Source organism: Tursiops truncatus, chromosome 11 (assembly GCF_011762595.2).
Source record: "Tursiops truncatus isolate mTurTru1 chromosome 11, mTurTru1.mat.Y, whole genome shotgun sequence".
NCBI classification, from domain to species: domain Eukaryota; kingdom Metazoa; phylum Chordata; class Mammalia; order Artiodactyla; family Delphinidae; genus Tursiops; species Tursiops truncatus.
Window position 1 is genome coordinate 94,361,019 of NC_047044.1, and position 16,226 is coordinate 94,377,244.

At 35.1% G+C, this 16,226-nt stretch overlaps 1 long non-coding RNA gene across 1 annotated transcript; it reads left to right on the plus strand.

Annotated features, from left to right (window-relative positions):
- The first annotated feature begins 3,015 nt into the window (after positions 1–3,015).
- On the plus strand, positions 3,016–15,562 carry LOC109548474 (uncharacterized). The gene is made up of 6 exons (XR_002174561.3): positions 3,016–3,395; positions 3,736–3,783; positions 4,255–4,350; positions 5,519–5,602; positions 12,493–12,576; positions 12,826–15,562. It is a non-coding gene; the product is annotated as an uncharacterized lncRNA (long non-coding RNA).
- Positions 15,563–16,226: the final 664 nt, after the last annotated feature.

The window sequence follows — 16,226 nt, forward strand, 5'->3', positions numbered from 1 at the left end:
TCAGAATAGAGAGCTTTCACCTTGATTAAATTTATTTCTAAGTATTTTATTGTTTTTGATGCTATTGTAAATAGGATTGTTGTCTTTATTTTTCAGATCATTTGTTGTTAGTGTATAGAAATGCTACTGATTTTATGTTAATTTTGTATACTGCAACTTTACTAAATTCATTAATTAGATCTAACACGTTTTTGATTGAGTCTTTAGCATTTTCTTTATGTAAAATCATGTCATCTGCAAACAGAGAAAATTTTACTTCTGCTTTCCAATTCTGATGCCTTTTATATCTTTTTCTTGCCTGATTGCTTTAGCTAGGACTTTCAGTACTATGTCGAATAGGAGTAGTAAGAGTGAGCACCCTTGTTTTGTTCCTCAGGTGAGAAGAAAAGTTTTCAACGTTTCACCACTGAGTATGATGTGGGCTTGTCATATAAAGCCTTGATTATATTGAGGTATGTTCCTTCTATACATAAATTGTTAAAGAGTTTTTATCATGAATGGATGCTGAATTTTGTCAAATGCCTTTTCTGCATCTATTGAGATTATCATAAGATTGCTTTTTCATTCTCTTAATGGGATTTATCACATCTATTGTGGTCAGAATGTAGCCATTCCTTTTACCCTTCAAATGTGGTCCTTCTTGGTCTCTGTAGGGGAGCTTCACCCTCACTCTCACGTTCTAGGATTTTCACAACAGTGTCTTGTCTATGGATAGTTGCTAGATGTCTTCTTTGAGGGTGACTGGAATCAGAAATGACCTATGTTTCCATCTTGGTGACATCACTCCTCCAAGGTTTTATTTTAAATGTGTTCAAAATTACTAATGTTTCTTGGTCACCTAGCAAAAGAAAATGTAAATATTCTCTAGGGCAACTCTTTTGTTCCAGGTTTAATAAGCTCTCATAAATAAATTAGTGAGAAAGATGAAAATCTGAGTCAGAAACAAACAATCTAAAAAACTAAGCACACAAGTAAACAAGAAACCTTAGAAAGAACCAGCAGGAATAAAAATGACAGCAGAAGATATTCACAAAATTATTACTGCAATAATCAGATATGCATAAATTAGCTACATTTACTGTGTTGAAAGTAATATAAGACAAATTGTGCAATGTGTTTAGAGAACAAGAAACTTTAAAAATGACCAAGCAGATTTGAAAAAGCACTAAATAGAATTACTAATAAAATAAAATAAAATAAATATTGGATAGGTTTACCATCTACTTTGACACAGATGAAGAGAAAGTTAATGAATTGGAAGATATTTCTGAAGCACTGTTTAAAATATAGCACACAGAGACAAAAAGATAGAAATTATGAAAAATAAATTAAACATAAAGCAACTTAAATAAACGTGTTTAGAAAGCAGCATTTCAGAAAGAGTGAAGAGGAAAAGTGTCTTCTGTAAAATTAACAGCAAAGGCTTTTTCAAAGCAGTGATAATGAGACAACAACCTACAGATTTATGAAGTCTAATTAACATTAACAGGATAAAAGAGAGAAAAATAGTTCACAAAAATCACATTATAATAAAAAACTGAAGAAGACCAAGAACAATGATACATTTCCAAAAGCAGCACTAGGAAAAAGGCTTTGAATGTGTTTTGTTTGTTGCCCCTTCTGTATATACATATTATTTATCCTTGCTACATTTTGAAGTTATATTAAAAAGTTATATTAAAATTATGATTACTGTTGAATTGAAACTTTCATTATTATCAAGAAACCCACCTTAAATACTACATTTTGCATTAAAGTGTATTTTGTCAGATATCAAGAGCTATAACTGCTTTAATTTGATTAGTGTTTGCATTGTATATATTTTTATCTTTTATTTTCAACCATTGTGCACCCTTATCTACTAGATATGACTTTTGTAAATAACACAAAACATTAAAAATTTTTTAAAATCCTGTGATAATTTTTATCTTTTTACCAGAGCATTTACAGCACCCACATCTACTGTTGATACATTTTATTTTTTATCAATATCATAATTTTGTGCTTTCTGTTTGTCCTGTCTACTCTAGGCTTTTTCCCCCTCTCCTTTCTAGCTTCTTTGGGTTTATTAATTTTTCTCAGTTTATGTTTTCCTCTATAATTTTTGAAGATATACTTTCTTTCCATCTTTTTAGCATTTACTTGAATTTAAAGCACATGTGCTTAAATTATTAATGTCTGTAAATGATCATTGTCTTTACCCTCTTCCAAAACAATGCAAGACCCAAGAATACTTATGGTCTCCCAGTCAAATTATATTCTTTTGCTATGAAGTTTATTTCTATTGATCAAAGGTGAGGGCAGAGGCCCCTGTGGTCATTGTGGTATGTATATCTGAGAGCACACATTAGACTGAGGATGAAATTTATGTGCACACTTTAATGCACATAAATTTCATCCTTTCAATGATAAAAAACATATGTTCATTAAAAACAGCAACACAAAAATGGAAAACTACATACGTAAAATAAAAATTTACCAAGTTAGTCACTTAAATATTATTATATTGCAATCTTAAATTACCAGGTTAAACACATATTATTATACTGTAAGCACACGGATAACAACAGATATTTTTCTACCAAATATAGTATAAAATCATATTTTGCAATAATTTGAATATTATCCCACTTAATATATCACGGAACATTATTCACATCAATACTTGCAGAACTGTCTCATCTATACTTAATGACTGTGAAAGTTTTTTTGTAGACATACATTATAAATTATCTCATTATTTAATTTATTGATAGTTAAATTGTTCCTTTTACTTTTTTAAACAAAACAGCCATTGGTCACTTGAGAAACTAAGAAAAGTTATGAATAATTATTTCAACAGACGTATTGCAGGAACAGAGTTGTATGTCATTTTCATTTTCTCTAGTATACCTTCTAATAATGGGCATGAATATTTATAACCACAAAAAAAGATATTTCTAAAAATCAGTATTTGTTACATTTTATTTAAGTACAATACATCATTTATTTACATAACAGTGTTTTAGTCTTCATTGTTCATTCACTGTTTCTGAAAAATAACAAGGCAGAGAAGAAATCATTATGGAGAATGTAATTTTAAACTTTATCTTTGGAAATAAAAAAGCGCTTCATTATACATGGAAGAATAACAAATTTAATCTATAGGGGCTGAATTACATTGCCTTTTATTTTCTTAAATGTAAAAAATACTTTACATATTAAATTTAGAGTAAACATCCTGTCTGATGTTGCAGTATGAAGAGATCTGTTTCCTTGATCCTGTTTCATTCTAACCCTCTGCTCATCATCTGATCCATGCAGCCTAAGTTCAGCTATGGGACCAGAGACACCAGCACCATCCAGACCCTGTACTGATCAACCTTCGCCAGAGGAATTGCATGAAATAAATAGAGGTACTGCTGCTATTGCTAAGAAATCCCTTTATTTAATGAGAAAATAATATAAATAACAAAGTCCATAGCTAGGTACTTTTAGAGGAAGAGTTAAAAATCTTTTGCCTTTATTTGAATTTAAAATTTTCCGGTTTAAGGGGATTTAAATTTGAATCATTGTTTGTTAAGTGAACATTTACAATGGAGTTAGAGTTAATATTACTTGGAAAAATGTTATTGACTTTGTGGCTGTGAATTCTGCTTCATTTGCACTGAAGAAGTACATGCAATATGTTGCTAAGAAAATTTATCTACCTAGCAAGAATTAGATGATTTTTTTTCTCATGCTTCTTTCATTAAGATTAAATTCAACTATAAGAAGGAACAATTGTAGACATTTACATTACAGGTATTTAAATTAATTTTTAAATTTCTACTCTTGCTTCTGCAACCAGTTTTACTCCTGACGATATTTTCCATTCTATTCTTACAATTACTATTCTACACTACTACTATGACCACTTTTACAATAATAACACTTATTGCATGTTTATTGCTCCAAGTGCTATGCTGTTGACTTTATATAGATTAACTTAATCTCCACAATATATCTATAAATAAATACTATTGTTATTCCTATTTATAGATAAGAAACTAAGGATTAAAGAAGAAAAAAGCGTCACATTTCACAAAGCAACTACCTAACTGAGCCAATTTTAAAACTTTCTTATAAGCCTGAAATGGGGGCAATTTTTGTTTATGATTTCTAACATGCTTTTAATTGTATGTCTATATATCATAAAAGAATGTATATATATATACATGTGTATATATAAATTATAATTATTTACCACATGCATTTTTCTAATATATTTTCTAGACTCTTGTGATGAAAGTATAACATACTCAGAACTCAAAATTCATTGTTCTTCAAATATTCGGAAGAGAAAAATAACTAGGATTTTAAAAACAAAAGGTAAAAACACTTAGAATGCTAGATTCCCTTTTTTGCCTTAATATTTTAATGAACTAGTCATGAGAACAAATATTTGCGGACTAATCTCTGAATTGGATTTATCTCTCATACAAAGTCTTTTAAACTGGTCATAGTGACCTAAAGTGCTGTGTTAAGAGCAAATGAGAATGAACAATGAACTACTGATCATTTTGTTTGAACAATCAACAATGGCTTAAAATGATGTACCATAGCCATAGAATCAAGAATGTTTCATAGATACTTTTTGGGTTTGATATTTTAGCTTTGCAAAAGGTAAGTGCTCCTTTAATCCTGCAGTTTTTCTAAAAACAAAATGGAGCTTGTGAGGTATGTCATAATAACTAGACTTTTATCAAAACAGTCACAGAGTGTCTGTCAGGGCCAACAGCTAACATAGGAGTTTTATCCTCTTTTTTTTGTTGTTATTTTTTATTTATTTTTGGCTGCGTTGGGTCTTCGTTGCTGCTCCCGCGCTTTCTCTAGTTGCTGCGAGCGGGGGGCTACTCTTCGTTACAGTGCTCTGGCTTCTCATTGCAGTGGCTTCTCTTGTTGCGGAGCACAGGCTCTAGGTGAGCGGGTTTCAGTAGTTGCAGCATGCGGGCTCAGTAGTTGTGGCTCGTGGGCTCTAGAGTGCAGGCTCAGTAATTGTGGTGCACGGGCTTAGTTGCTCCGTGGCATGTGGGATCTTCCCAGACCAGGGCTCAAACCTGTGTCCCCTGTGTTGGCAGGCGGATTCTTAACCACTGCGCCACCAGGGAAGCCCAGAAGTTTTATTCTTAACCTAGTTCTGCTACAAAGATGGAAGAAATATTTTTTAATTAAAGGAGGGTGATGAATTAAATCCCTAGTAGGATTTCTGAAGTGCTCTTTTTAATTATAAAATTTCTTTAACAGAGCAACTTGTTAGTTCAACAACATTCCTACATAAAAATATTCATATTTTCCCTGGCTATATCCAAATTTTCAAGTAATTTTTAGAGTTTTCCTAACAGACTGGGGAATACCAACAATGCAGTACTCCCATGGGTTTAGATTTCATTCCAATTTAACGGGTTGAATATTCCTAACCAAAATTCCTTCTAATCCCAACTCCTCAGTCTTGTTTCCATTGATCATCATAGTGAATCACCTTTCTCTCTTTGGGCAGAGTCTCCATGGTGCCTTGCTGCAGTGATATTTGCCTTGCTTTATTTAATTGTTCTGGTACTAGCTGCATTTATGATAGCTAAGGGTAAGTATTTTTCAGTTTTTCATTAACTTGTTTAAAATTACTAGAATAGGATTTTTAAAGCATTTAAAATTAATTCTAAGGATTTCCTAAAGTTATTTTTCTCATTTGTTATTTTAATTATATAAAAGTTATTTTAGCAATTCAATTTTTGAATTATCAACAATAGCATAGGCCCAGGTGATCTTATCAAAGATGTCAGTGGGTAGCTAAGAGTTTTGATAAAAATGAAAAATAATAGCAGCATTCTATATGTTACCATATTGTTACTGACCTTAGATTTACCAGCTGTGAGATGTAATAATACTTGAAAATATTTATAGAATTTATTGGTTGGGCAGTTCAAAATTAAGGACATCAAGCAAAGGTCATTTGAAAGAAAGAATCTAATAGAAGAGATAAATGATGGTGGACAGAGATTCATCAAAAAATGAAAAAAATTATCAGGATATTGGACTAAGCCTATACACTGCTTGAATTCAGTTATGTCTTTTTTTTTTTTTTTGGTACGCGGGCCTCTCCCTGCTGCGGCCTCTCCCATTGCGGAGCACAGGCTCCGGACGCGCAGGCTCAGCGGCCATGGCTCACGGGCCCAGCCGCTCCGCGGTATGTGGGATCTTCCCGGACCGGGGCACGAACCTGTGTCCCCTGCATCGGCAGGCGGACTCCCAACCACTGCGCCACCAGGGAAGCCCCAGTTATGTCTTAATGTTATAAAATATATGTAGCTTTTTATAAAAAAAAAAAAAAAAGACTCATAACCAGTACTATCAGCAAACCAGAAATGTGAAAATTCCTTCAAATATCAAAAGTAAGGTAATTTATGTTTACAAAGCAGAAAAAACAACAGTTCCAAACATATGAAGGATAAATTTATTCAAAAGGCATAAGTAGATCTAAATCAATGAGAATGTAGCATAATGTATAATTTTTAGTGATAAGCATAAAAACCTTGTTTAAATGTATGATTTCTTACAAAGACATATATGATGATAAAGAGACTCAAGACAATGTAGGGAAATTGAATAAATATGACTGTATTCTATAGATAAATAAATGAATATCTATTTGGATGCACAACGATGGTAATTTTTAAGAATGAATTTGAAAATATCTTAATAACAAAAATTGACTCCTAGACAAACTATTTAGTAGCTGGCAAAAGATGGAAGATTCCCATCCAGATTCATAAGGTAAGCATAGCATTATTCAAATTATTTTCACACACAGGAAAATATTTTGGAACAGCATCCGTTACACACATAGAAGCAAAAATCCTACATAAAAAAGTGAACATAATACACTACTGTACTGAAATAATACTACATGATGACCAAATTTTGGTTAAAGTCAGGGATGGATCTGTACATTTACCAAGAGATTTGTCAATATAGAAGAGAAAGGAAATAACTACAAGTAGAAGGAAACATTGAACTTGATTAAGGGTATTTATAAGAACTTTCACCAAATATTATGTTTCATAGTAAAAAAATTAGAATCATTTTCAACAGAATCATGAAGACAAAGACGACTGATATAATTGCTATCATTCCTTTGGCTGTCCAGGGCAAAGAAATCAGTAACGCAGGAAAACCTTTTTAGACACAAATATTTTAAATTAATTACTGAAATTGTATGTCGATGATGTGCTTTGTTACCCAGATATACCAAGAAAATCTACTGAAAAAAAGCAATCATAATAAGAACACTTCAATAATGAAGCTCAATACAAAGTTAACAGACTTTCATTTTATACAATCTAGAGCTAACGTCCAATATCCAGGTCCACATTTTGAGCCTCTCACTTGACATTTCTTCTTTGATATCTTGAAAAACACCTCGCCCACAATACTTTTAAATAGACTGTCTTCCCAGCCCTGATCCTTACCAGCATCAAGAAAAAAAAGCAGATACTTTAATACTGTTGTCTCTCTTGGCCCCTGATGTCCAGTGAGATGAACCTAGGAATCCTCTGTGCTATCTAACTGCCACTGATTATTCCACTGATTATTTCACTGATTATTTAGTGAATTAGTACACTTCTCTACAGTTGCATTACTACCCATCTAATCTACGACAATTCTTTCTCTCTGTCCCTCTCTCTCTCAGTCTATGCTATAAGCCTCCTAGTGATCTAACTACAATCCACTCTTGACCTCTTCCATTCAATTTCCAGAGTAACCTCTTCAAAATATAAATTTTATAAACTCACCATACTTAGCTTTTTAATACTTTAAATTCAATATAAATTTTAAAATCCTTAACATGGTTTATAAGGTCATTCCTTACTTGGTCCATGGCTCTCTACACCAGCTAGCATCACATACTTTTTCGCTCACTAGGCTCCAGTCACAGTTGTCTTTTAGTCCACTGAATGACTCATGGTTAGACTTACCATGTAGCATCATAAAAGCAAGGATAATTTTAAGGATGAGGGTAGATGATGTCGATAATTACTCTGGGACAACAAGCATAAATCAGGACTTCTCTGGGTAGATTGATTATGATTTATAACTTTATCCGTAATCCTTCTTGCTACAAAGCATATACATAGACTATTTTTTTTACCTAAAGCATCCTTTCTTCTACTTTTCTTCTAGGTAACTAAATCCTAGAGTAATCATTTAACACTATTCTCTTATAATTAGGCCAAATTTCTCTATTACAATATCTTATGTACGACTCATTTGTAGCATCTTTCACAGTCTCACCTGTGTAGTTATTTGTGTGGTTATGTATTTAATGTCTGCCTCTCCCACTAGCATGTTAGCTTAGAAAGAACCTATGTATGTATTTGCTCTACATTTTAACCTTTGCTTTTGAAAACTATGTTGTCACATTAGAGGTACTTAGTGAACTTTTTTATTAAATAAATTAATACACCTAGTAATGTACATGGCTTATATGAAAGAGATTGTAATACTTTATTAAAAGATATAAAGAAGGACATTTAATGAATTGAGTATATATTAAATGTACCTTGATGGGAAGACTAATCCTGTGTAGATGATTATACTATTCTAGACTCATCTAAGATTTATGTGATTCCAATACATGGGTATTTTCATAAGTACATTAATTACAATTTAGACATAGAAGTAAAAAATTATAAGATTAACAAAATACGTATTGAAATATATTAAAAAAGAGACGTAGCAATCTAGCCTTTCCAGGTACCAAAATAGTCTACAAAGCTACAGGTAATTTAACATTATAGTACTGGTATAAAATAAATATATCAAAATAAGAGAAAACGGCCTGATCATAAAACCATATGAATGTCTGTATCCATGGTGTATATATATTTAGTTGTTTTGTTTTGTTTTGTTTTTTAATCTATGTCCTGGCTTGAGTGATCTTCAATCCTTACTATATATTTGCCTTTCCTGTTGGGATTTTCCCTTTAATATGGACTCTTACTTTTTTTTTTCATTTAGGGAAGACCCTTTAACATTTCTTTTAGGGTAGGTTTAGTATTGCTGAATTCTTTTAGTTTCTGCTTGTCTAAGACATTCTTTATATCTCTTTCTCTTCTAAATGATAATCTGGCTGGATATAGTAGCCTAGGTTGCAGGGTTTTCCCTTTCAGAACTTTGAATATGTCATGCCATTCCCTTCTGGCCTGCAAAGTTTCTGCAGAGAAATCAGCTGATAGTCTCATGGAGGTTCTCTTGTGACTGACTCTTTTTTGTCTCTTGCTGCCTTTAGAATCCTGTCTTTATCTTTAAATTTCACCATTTTAATTGTGACATGTCTTGGTGTAGGTCTGTTTGGTTTCATCTGGTTTGGGACTGTCTGTTCTTCCTGTACCTGGATCTCTGTTTCCTTCCTTACGTTTGGGAAATTTTCAGCCATACTTTCTTCAAATACATTTTTGATTTCCTTTTCTCTCTCTTCTCTTTCTGGAACTCTTATTACGTGTAGTTGGCACACTTTCTATTATCCCACAGATCTTGCATGTTGCTTTATTCTTTTTAATTTGTCTTTCTGTCTGCTCTTCTAATTGGGTGATTTCCATTATTCTAAATTCCAAATCACTTATGCATTCTTCTATGTCATTTAGTCTGCTATTCATTGCTTCTAGAGTGCTTTTTATCTCAGAAATTGAATTATCTAGTTTTGACTGGGACTTCTTTATAGTTTCGAGTTTCTTGTTAAAATGGTCTATGATCAGTTCTCTTCCCTAATTCAGTTAGAATTTTTATTACTAACGTTTTGAGTTCATTGTCTGGTAGACTGATTATCTCTATTTCATTATTTAATTTTCAGGGGTTTGCTCTTCCTCTTTCAATTGAGAGTATTTCCTTTGCCTTTCCACTTTACGTAACTTTCTCTGTCTTTATGAGTTCAGGTGAAACAGTTACCCAGTGTGTTCTTGAAGGGTTGTTCTTATGTGGGAGCACCCCTATGTAGACGGTATGTGTATGACGCCTTTGGTGGGAAGACTGGATTGATGTGGTTGCCAGTCACATCTTCCTCAGGGTGTGCTGGCCACTATCACCTTGGCGGGGGGTGTGGTGGTGGTGATGGAGGAGCTAAAGCCTGCTCAGGGTGCGAGGTGGGACTTCCTCTCTGCTCAGTGGCCATAGTTGCCCTGTTGGGGCAGGGTCTCTTTCCAAGTTGCTAGAGCAGACGTTGTGAGGGTCAGGCTTGAGCTGGCTCTGTTTCCTTTGTGTGTTTTTCCTTCTCCCTACCCTGGAGACTTTGCCCCAAATGAGGGGAATGCTGAAGTAAGTGCGGCTTGTGCAATGACGGAAGTCTGATGTGCTGCCTGTGTAGGCATCTGTGGCCCGTCTCACACACAGCCCAAAGTTATAGCTTTTCCCCTGTTGTGGTCATCCCAGATCTAGTGCTAGGTTGTGACATGGAGTAGGTGGGGACAGAGTGTTTTCTTGGCTGGGACTGGGGAGTGTGGCATAGTGGGTTGTGGGAATTCAAGCAGCCATGCTGCTGTCAGATGTCTGGGCTGCTTCTGGGGTGCTGTTTGCCCACTGTTGCCCCACCTGGACCACACCCTGGGCCTTGGGTTGCCCCCGTGTCCCTACATCAAGCCTTTCCCAGGTTCTGGATGCCCTAGATCCGGTGTCAAGCTGTGGCATGGAGTGAATGGGGCCAGGGCATTCATTTGGCTTGGGTTTGGGCGCACAGTGAGGTAGCAGCTGCTGGGGAAGACCTCTGTCCACCTGTCTGGTGGCAAGCAGCATCCAGGCACTCCACACGAGTGTAGTCTAGGCTCCTCCAGCCCCTCTGTCTGCCCCAGAGCTTCTCCAAACAGCCAAGGGGGCTTGTCTCTTCCATGTAGGAGCCCAGGACTGGGACGCTCAGGCTGTGGGTCAACCCTCTCACATCCCAGGGTGAGTGTCCACCCGTGAAATCCCCCTTTTCTTCTTAGTCCCCTCCCAGGGATACAGGTTCTGATCCAGGTTTTTTTTTTCGGTCTTACCCAATTGTGTATCATTCTTACAGTCTTGGTTGTATAGGAGTACTTCTGCCAGTTTCCAGTTAGTTTTCCATGAGAACTATTCCACATGTAGATGTATTATTGATGTGTTTGTTGGGAGAGGTGAGGTCCATGATCTCTTACTCTGCCATCTTTTTTTTTTTTTTTTTTTGCGGTACACGGGCCTCTCACTGTTGTGGCCTCTCCCGTTGCGGAGCACAGGCTCCGGACGCGCAGGCTCAGCAGCCATGGCTCACGGGCCCAGCCGCTCCGCGGCATGTGGGATCCTCCCGGACCGGGGCACGAACCCGTGTCCCCTGCATCGGCAGGCAGACTCTCAACCACTGCGCCACCAGGGAAGCCATCTGCCATCTTGATCCTCCCTTCTAGTACATTTATTCTTATGAGTCCAGCAATGCATTTGGGACTCAAGCTGGAATAATATGGTCCAGAGAACTTAAAGTCTTGGTCATATGAGTCTGCACTTGACCGATTGAAAATTTATGTCCAGCAACAAGTTATATGATTTTGTAGTTGGACTGGGATCAGATCTTTAAAAAATAGGGATGCAGAAAGATTTTCTTTACAATTTATGTGAAGTCTCCAAAATATCTTAGAAGTAACCATAGACCATTCAGACTAAATAAAATAAATTTGAGCTAGGAACATTCCATTCACTCTATTTCAAATTCAAGTTGTGTCACCTGGAGTGCCAGAGTCTCCAAAACAAAACAAAATACATCATGATGTGGGTTAAAGGTTTCATATTTGAAAATAGTCAGAAATACAGCTGTTAAGAAAATGGCACAATTTTATAATTTTTTTATTTTAATGAGCTTGAATTTAATATATAAATAATTGATAGTCTCACGATATTGAAAGGGTAATATCAGTAAAGCTGTGCAATGGGGGTATTAATTCTAGAGGCGTTTTGAGAAAAGTAGTGGAAAGTGAGAACTAGTGAAGAGAGTTTGTAGAATATTATAAAAGTTCCATATAAAAATAATGAAAATCTGAATAGGGAAAAGGTTATGGAACTGTGAAGAAGGAAATAGATATATGAGGCATTGTAGCGATAGAATAAATAGTACTTTGTGACTGAGTGGATATGTGTTATGTGAAAGGCATTTGCTTCAAAGATAGGTTTGGTCATTATGTCCTGACTGTCTGGGTATATTAACTGCTTAGAATAGCATCAATCAGATGTGCAAACTTTCGATGATTAAAGCACCAGTAATTACCTCATAAATATCTGTCATAAGTAAAAAGTTTTATACTTTAATGTCAGTTATTTACAAGTGGTAATTTCCAATTTATTCTGCAGTTAATAGTAAAAAATGAATGGATAAATTGTACTTACATTTAAAAATTTTTTCTATCTTATTTGCATTCTTGAGTGTTCAAAAGTGATGTCTTAAAATGTATTTTCTTTTGTAAATTTTATAAATTTCAGTTTATTGTCTAGAAGAACTTCTGAATACATGGGAAACCAACCATCAAAATGAGACTTCACCTTGCAAAATAATATAAAACAGAGGTATGAATTAGATTGCAATGAGAACCTTGATTTCAGTGTAAGAGGTTTAAATTTAGATGTATATATACAATTAATAAATATAAGATCAGAGTTAGTAACTGTGGTGCGCTTATCAGAAAAATTCTTATATATCATGGACTTCTCTTGAAGTTAAGAAGGATAATTGAAAACAATAATACAAAAATTATAATACACAGAGCTAACATGGGTGACAAAGTTATCCTCACGGATGTACCTTTTGTTGTCAAGGTCCTTCTCTGAAGAAAACTGTTACTTTATTTCTGCTGAAAATAAAGTCTTGGCAGCAAGGAAATTGTTCTGAAGCACTGAGCTCCAGTCTTATCAAGACAAATAACAAGGAAGAATTGGAAATGTATGGCATTCCTTCCTACATTTTCTTATACAGAAGATAATTACAGAGACATTTTAACATCCTGTGTTCATTCAAGCCTGCTAAACTCAACATATTATAATAATTGGAGATCTCTGAACCAAACCCAAAATATCAAAATATGGGCTTAAATGGTTAAGTGATTTGTAAATGCAAATGTATTTGCATATAGAAGTAAATGCTAATATATTAAAATCTCAGACCTTGGCAAAGAAATGGGAGGAAACCACACAGAACATGCAAACTGAAGAGCATTTAGTCACAATTAGCACTTAAAAAATACCTAACATTTATTGATTGCTTCCAATATTCCCGATACTACTTCAGTGTATCATATATTAGATCATGTACTGCCCCAATAATTCCTACAAAACAGTACTAGTATTGTGATTGTCTTATTAATAAAGAAACTGAGCCCCAGAAAGAATGAGAAATTGTTCCAAAATTGTATGGCTAGTAAGAATTAGAAACGTGATTTAAGTCAAATAGTTTTACCCTAGAGATCATGCATATAACTATTATGCTATGCTGATCTCGGAATAACAAATCATATCAAATCAAGTTGTAAGAATATTGCTTCCTTAGAAATAGCCAGGGCTACAGATTTACATCCCCCCACGCCCCGGGTATATCTTTCAGAGAGGAACAAATGAGAAAAATAACTTTCAAGAATGAAATATTATAATAGCTCTTCACAGAGAGTATTTTATACTAATTATTCTCTGGAATATGGAAAAAAGAGATTAATAGAAGTGATGTTTTTCACCTGAGTAGACTCCAGCAAGCTTAAAGAACATAGGTCTCCTTTCATTTTAGTTCTCTTCTACTATGTGATTGTATATTTTTTCTTTTTTTTTTTATTGCATTCAAGTTCTGTTATTACATTTAATAAAGACTTCAATCCATATCAGTGATGATAAATTGATGGCATATATCCTGACAATTTCCATATGGTGCTCTTGGAAGACATACCTCATAATTACAACATTCTTCCTTGCTAAGGCTGGCCTCCACTCTGAATAATTTTCAGCAAGAATATCTGAAAGTCTTTCCCAGCTGCTCCCATCTCATCTACATACCATGCTCCAAATTAAACTTGTATATACAGATCATTGGTGAACTCTTTCAGGAAAAGCAAATAAAAATGTATATGCAAAGTAGTGTATTTGCTAAGACAATGTCTCCTAATGATCTATTACCTCAAAATTTGCTTTCGTAAATCACAGTTTACCCATAACTCATAGTGAAATAGATAATATCTGTGAATGTTCCAAAGCTGATAGAAGACATCAAACTACATATTGACAAAGTATTAGGAACACCAGTAGGGTGAACAAAATGAAAACAAAGTTATATGTATCATGTTTAATTGCTGAAAACCAAAGATAAATGAAAGCTGAAAGACAGGCAGTAAAATACAGAATTTACTTTTTTTTTATTCTATTTATTTTATTTTATTTTTTATTTTTTTATTTTTTTTGCAGTACGCGGGCCTCTCACTGTTGTGGCCTCTCCCATTGCGGAGCACAGGCTCTGGACACGCAGGCCCAGCGGCCATGGCTCACGGGCCCAGCCGCTCCGCGGCATGTGTAATCTTCCCAGACCAGGGCACGAACCCGTGTCCCCTGCATCGGCAGGCGGACTCTCAACCACTGCGCCACCAGGGAAGCCCCAGAATTTACTTTTAAAGAAGAAATTACTGGGACTTCCCTGGCGGTCCAGTGGTTAAGACTCTGAGTTCCCAGTGCAGGGGGCGTGGTTTCAATCCGTGGTCAGGGAGCTAAGTTCCTACATGCCGCATGGCGTGGCCAAAAAGAAGAAAAAAAAATAAAATAATAAAGAAGTAATTGACAGCTAATCTATAAAAAGAAAACATAGAAGCCATATAATTACTGAAAGACAATTGTCATACTAAAACTCTATCCCCAGAGGAAAGAGAATTATATGAGAATCATATGAGGATATAATTATATTCCATAGGTGAAATAAAGATAATTTAAGATAGGTAGAGAAAAAAATCGTTAACTTAGGTCTGCACAAAGGATATACTATAATGTTCTTTGGATGTAAGAAACTAATCCCAAATGGAACCGCTAAGATTCAGGATAAAGTGCACTGAAATAGGTAAATGTGGGTGTAAATCTAAATGAATAGTGATTATATAAAACCATAATATTAGTGTCTGTGGTTTAAAATTGCATAAGCTTCAAGCACTGTAAGTGTTGCAATTAAATTAAAAGGGGCATAAGTGGAGTTAAAAGGATCTAAGGCTATTGAAATATACAAGAAGAGGTAAAGCAACTATTTATCTTGGACATTACAAAGTCAAGAATGCATGTTGAAATTTTCAGAATAATTAAAATAATAAAATATTAAGTAAGTATGAAGATAATGAAGGAGTTATCTCAATTAATAGAATGATAATAATTTAATGGGATAATTTTTTTTAAAAGATGTTTTTGATGTGGACCATTTTTAAAGTCTTCTTTTTTAAAATTAATTAATTAATTAATTTTATTTTTAGCTGTGTTCAGTCTTCATTGCTGCATGTGGGCTTTCTCTAGTTGTGGTGAGCGGGGGCTACTCTTCCTTGCGGTATGCAGGCTTCTCATTGCGGTGGCTTCTCTTTATTTCAGAGCATGGGCTCTAGGCGCATGGGCTTCAGTAGTTGTAACACGTAGGCTCAGTAATTGTGATGCATGGGCTCAGCTGCTCCGCGGCATGTGGCATCTTCCTGGACCAGGGCATGAACCTGTGTCCCCTGCATTGACAAGTGGATTCCTAACCACTGCACCACCAGGGAAGTCCCCATTTTTAAAGTCTTCATTGAATTTGTAACAACATTGCTTCTGTTTTAGGTTTTGGGTCTTTGGCCGCGAGGCATGTGGGATCTTATCTCCGCGACCAGGGATCGGCCCGCACCCCCTGCATTGGAAGGTGAAGTCTTAACCACTGAACTGCCAGGAAAGTCCCTTAATAAGAAAATTCTTAATTAATAGATAATACTCCATGAAATCACTGAAGTAGAAGGATTCATATCAGAATCATTCTTAGACAAAGACAATCATTCTGAGGGCTGCAGGAGTTCAAGCAAGAACTTCAGCCTTATCTCTTGGATCCTTTCTGGGTATTGAGGGGCCCAAAAAGTATTGAGAGTGGACATTGGAGTATGAGAATGAATAACTCTAATCTCAAAAATGGAGGGGCTTCCTTGGTGGCGCAGTGGTTGAGAGTCCGCCTGCCAATGCAGGGGACACGG